Source organism: Vicia villosa, linkage group LG6 (assembly GCF_029867415.1).
Source record: "Vicia villosa cultivar HV-30 ecotype Madison, WI linkage group LG6, Vvil1.0, whole genome shotgun sequence".
NCBI classification, from domain to species: domain Eukaryota; kingdom Viridiplantae; phylum Streptophyta; class Magnoliopsida; order Fabales; family Fabaceae; genus Vicia; species Vicia villosa.
The window spans coordinates 117,189,600-117,195,099 of record NC_081185.1 but is presented as its reverse complement, the minus strand read 5'-3'; positions in this window follow the sequence as shown (position 1 = coordinate 117,195,099).

Sequence of the window (5,500 nt, the reverse complement as noted above, 5' to 3'; positions counted from 1 at the left end):
AAAATAAGTGTCACCCAGGGCCGGCCCGATACATATCGAGGCCTAAGGCGAATTTTAAGTGAAATTTATTATAAAATTTTTAAATTAATTTTTTAAGAGAAAAAAGAAAATGCATTGACAAAAAATATAAAATTTTTAAATTAATTTTTACACTAACTAATGAGGAACATGCGTCACAATAAATCTCAATTTTATTTTTAAAATACCGAAATAACATGAAAAATGTAAAAGTTTTTATTAGTCGTATGTGTAAAATTGTTTTACACTCACATACAGTCCACTATTTTTAAACTCTTTTTCTAAATTTTAAAACTTTAAATTATTTATTAAATTCTTTTAATCGACTTTATTTAATATGTTTTTTATAGATTGTAAAAAAACTCCATTCAATATTTATTTATACGAGTTCATAATAAAACTAATTAATTTTAATGCAATAATTATTATTATTATCATTGATATTTATTATTATTATTATTATTATTATTATTAATGAGCGTTTATGACATAAAATGATAAAATAAAAATAATTAAATATTTTTACAGCTAAAAGTATATTCATATTATGTAAAAAAATATATATTAAATTTACAAACATTATTATTGTTATTAATAATAGGGTTAAATATGTTAGGGGTCCCTATAAATATTGCAACTTTCAATTTTAGTCCCTACAAAATTTTCCTTCAAACAATGGTCCTCGCAATATTTTCCGTCTCTATTTTTGGTCCCTACCGTTAAATTCCACTAACGGAGACTTACATGGCGTGCCATGTGTCATGCCACGTCAGTTCAGGTCAACTCTAAAGAAAAAGTGACATATTGCGGGGGTTTTAAACCCCCTTAAAATAACTTAAAAAAACAATCACATATAAAAAACTGTAAAAAGAACCGTAGCTTTTTTTTAATCTTCTTATTTTGAAAATTTGATCTAAATACAAATGTGATATATAATAATCAAATATTCGTTTCACCTTTTACTCAGATAAGATAAATTTTATCTTTCTCCATTCATTATCCTTCCAAATAATTTACAAAATCATCTATTAATAGTCTATTTCCTTTTTATATAAGAAATGTAACTTAGAATTTGATAGGTACTTTCCTTCAATCTTTTCCTGAATACCTAAAAATATTTGCAACAAGCTCTTCAACAGTAGAGTTTTAAAACTAATTTTACTTTTTGATAAACATTATTTTTTTGTAAGTTACATATCTTTTGACATTATTGATCTTACTTTAAAATCTCTTAGTTTGGCTATATGTAAGGGATAAATTTTTTATAAATGTATAATATGATATGAACTTTCATTTAATGGTACTAATTAAGTTTGTCAAATGTTAGTAATTGATCTAATTCATGTATACTAATTAAATTTGTCAAATGTTATGACAAAACAATTTTATCTGCATTTTATTGTTGAATGATTGTGCTTCAGTGACCAAATGCTACAGGTTGTGAGGTGTACATTAAGCCATCTGTGAGAACTCTTAAATTTCTCTGGTAAGGTCTTACATACTGCTTGTGCATCTCCTGAAGTGTCAGAAAATGAGGTACACATATTCTCTTTGTCAAGATTACAAAGTTTTCACAATGGTAGGAAGATCAACGAACATATACTTAACATGTCCCTGAGAGTATGTGTTTAGGGCTTCATTTTTGCAATGGCAGTATCAAATTAATATAAATGCAGGGGATGGATATAGAAAGAAGCAAATAGGTAGCTTCTAAATTCATATTCATATAATAAATATATGTAATAAAATTTTAATCTCTGGTGGAGGGCTTACATATTTTATTATTTGGCTGAATATTTAAATTTTGTTGAGTATCTATCTAGTATGGGTAAACAAGTAGATATATGTTGGTTGCTTTGGACTTCCATTAAACATGTTTGACTCTAGGAATTTCATAATCGTGATAGCTAGGCATGTGTGCACATGTATGTGATTTTTCCTGGTTGACTTCTCTAAGACAACAATCTTTGTGTTGTGTTTTGTGTTATTTAGATCCTAATTAAGGTACATTCAAAGTTCTACTATTGTATTTTTTTTATTATTATGAGAATTTTAAGTTGTAAATTGTTGTCTAGTCATTGATTATATTTAATTTAATTTAGTGAATGTTAAGGGATGGACTGTTTGCCACTTGGTCGACCTTAGTACAGGGCCGGCCCAATGAGTTCGGAGGCCCTGTTCTAATTTATAAAATAAGATTAGCTTTCAAAAAATACAATTTTAAAAATTATAATTTTATATATATAGTAAAAAATTATATGTGATATTAAATTTTTGAAAACAAATTATAATTTTACATATGTTTTTGAAAAAACAAATGTAAAATCTATTGCTTTTGTAATTGAAAAAAATTTGAATTATGTTTTATATAAAATGATGACAAATAGACAAATTAAATCTATTTGATTTTTTTAATTAATGTATTATTAGGTTGGAATCAAAATGATGAAAAATTGCTTTAAAATAAAACAAAACTTAGTCCTAAGATAAAAAAGGTGTAATTATAAAATTTAAATATAGAGAAATCTTTTCATTTCTATTTAAATTATTTTAAGAGGAAGAAATAATGTCTCACTCTAAAACTTTAGAGTTTAAAGAATATGTACTAATTAATTTATATTTATTTCACTCTAAACACTAACTTATCTTTAAATCATTGAATCAAATTAAACTGCATTTACTTTTTGTCTTAAAACAAATAGTTACTATTTGAATACACAACATTTAATTCAAAATTGATGTATTTAATTCATTACCAAATGTTATTACTTTTGATGGTGCACTCAAACATTTAACATCCTTTAATTTATTATTAAAGCATTCAATGTTAATAATATTTATAAAAAATTCGGTATTATTGAAAATAATAAACAATTGAAAACTGAAAAGCTACTAAGTCAAAAGCATGAAAAATTAAAAAAGGAAAATAAAAAAAGTGATTGAAAATGATGTGGCCCCCAAGATATGGGGCCCAGCGCTGCAGCACTTGCTGCACCTGGGGATGGCCGGCCCTGCCTTAGTATTTAGGGGGCATCTGATTTGGTTATGAACCTTTTTAGAACTCACTTTATGTATTTTAAGGTGGTACTGGTGATGTAAATACAAATACATTATGAATCCATTAAATGAGCCTCTAAAGTTGTAATATGCTGACCTGTCTTTTGCCATCCTGTTTAGGCTATGGTTGCAAGAGGAGATCTTGGTGCAGAACTCCCTATTGAGGAGGTTACGCTTTTGTAGGTAAGGTTGTTTTTAAACAAATTTTAGATGATAAATGGTAAATGTAATTATTGAGTATCTCTTCCATAACTGGACATTAGTTTTTGCATATCTCAACATAAATAATAATGTTTGCTAATATAGGAAGAGATAATTAGGATATGTCGTAGCATGGAAACGTTGTTATTGTGGCTTTTTACGTTATTTAGAGGGGGTTTAAAACCCCCGCAATCTATCTATTTTTAATCAATATTGACTTTAATTGACGTGGCGCTACACGTGGCATGCCACGTAAGCCTCCGTTAGTGAAATTTAACGGGAGGGACTAAAAATAGGGACGGAAAATATTGCGAGGACCATTGTTTGAAGAAAATTTTTGCAGGGACTAAAATTGAAAGTTGTCATATTTATAGGGACTAAAAACTTATTTAACCCTTAATAATATTTGAAAAAATATGTGTGTATTTATGTCGGTTTTGTGGCAGTTGTTATTACTATTCATTGCAGGATCTTTTATTGTTTCCCTTTCAAAATTAAATGCAATACTGAAATAATTTAAGCTATCAATGTAATACTAACCCAGTACTGATACTAATGCACAATAAAGAAAAAATTAGAGGCCCAAGGCAGTGGCCTAGGTGGCCTACCCCTTGGGCCGGGCCTGGTGTCACTTTTAGTTCTCAATACAATTTTAGTTTTTATCTTCCAATTGTACTCTCTATTTAATACTTTTCATTTATTATTTCTCTCACATTACATCTATATTACATCTATAATATAAGAAAATTAATGGTTGTGAAAAAGTCTACAGTACCCTTATTTGATTTTTTGTAATCACATTAAAATTGTCTTTATTTGGTCTTTACACAATAAAGTTCTTAATTTAATTATTAAAATAAGGGTCTTGCTAACCAGTGCCCTCATGGCAATGGTTAAGCATTCCAATTTTTTTTTTTTATAGAAAATGTAATATTTCGATTTTCAAGACATTAAATATGCAGATTACCGAGATAAATTTACTATTTTAAAGTCTTAACCATTGTCCTGAGGGCACTAGTTAGCATTTCCCTTAAAATAATACAACCCTCATATTTTATCAAACTTACCCAATCTCTCTCAATTCTCTATTTTTTTTCCCTTTCATCATTTTCTCACTTCTTTCTTCCAAAAAAAATCTATTATTGATCTATATATTTTTGTATATGAAAAATGATATTTATGATTCAAATATTTTTTATTCAAAAATGATATATAAGAAAAATTTATAATTAGTAAAGTGTGAAATGTGTGAACTGTAATTGGTTAAACAAATAATTAGTAATGGTATACAGGAAAAATTAATCCAAAAAATTATAATTAGTAATGTGTGAAATGTAATTAGTTAAGCAAATAATCATACTTAATTGTCAATTATATTATAGTTAATGTCAATTATAAATAATTAATATGCATTCCAACTTATTAAAACATTATTTTTTGGATATTAATTAATTATAATTGACATTAATTATAATATAATTAACAATTAAGTATGATTATTTGTTTAACCAATTACATTTCACACATTATTGATTATAATATATTTGCAAACAAATAAAGATTTAATCTAAAAGAAAAATCATAAAATAAAAACAATGCACCATACATTAATACAAAATATAATTTTTTTTTCAATAAATAGTTATTCATAGATAAACCTCAAAATTGGTTACAAGAAGTAATTTAATTTAGAGCCGACAAAAGAAAAACCTCATCTCTTTATACCAAATCAAACCACCAACAACAAACAACAACAATAAACAACAACAACAACAAACGCAACCAAATTAAACACAGTTTTAAGATATTGAAAGAGGGGTTTTCTCAGTACCAATCTCATCAGGTCTTTCTCCTCCTTTTTTAAGTCTTTCACTACTTCTGGTGGGAACCTTTACTCCTTCTTTGCTCTTCTAAACACAGTTGAAACTTAATGACAAAGGTGTTCGTGAAATACAAGGAAAAGTTCAATGTAAAGTAAATAGACCAACTTCATCGAAATATCATGGGTAGAATTCGTATATTTGTTTAATGATACTCATAAACAACATGTTAGTTAATATAATCATTTTTTTAAAGTAGGAAACCGAAGAGGGCCCCACCATATCCTTTAAATTAACCTCACAAACATCCAAAACTGCATCAACCTGTTAGTAAATAGTAACATTATCCGCTGGGCATTCCATAGAAATAGGAGAAAAAGACAAAGTAGATAACACATCAACGG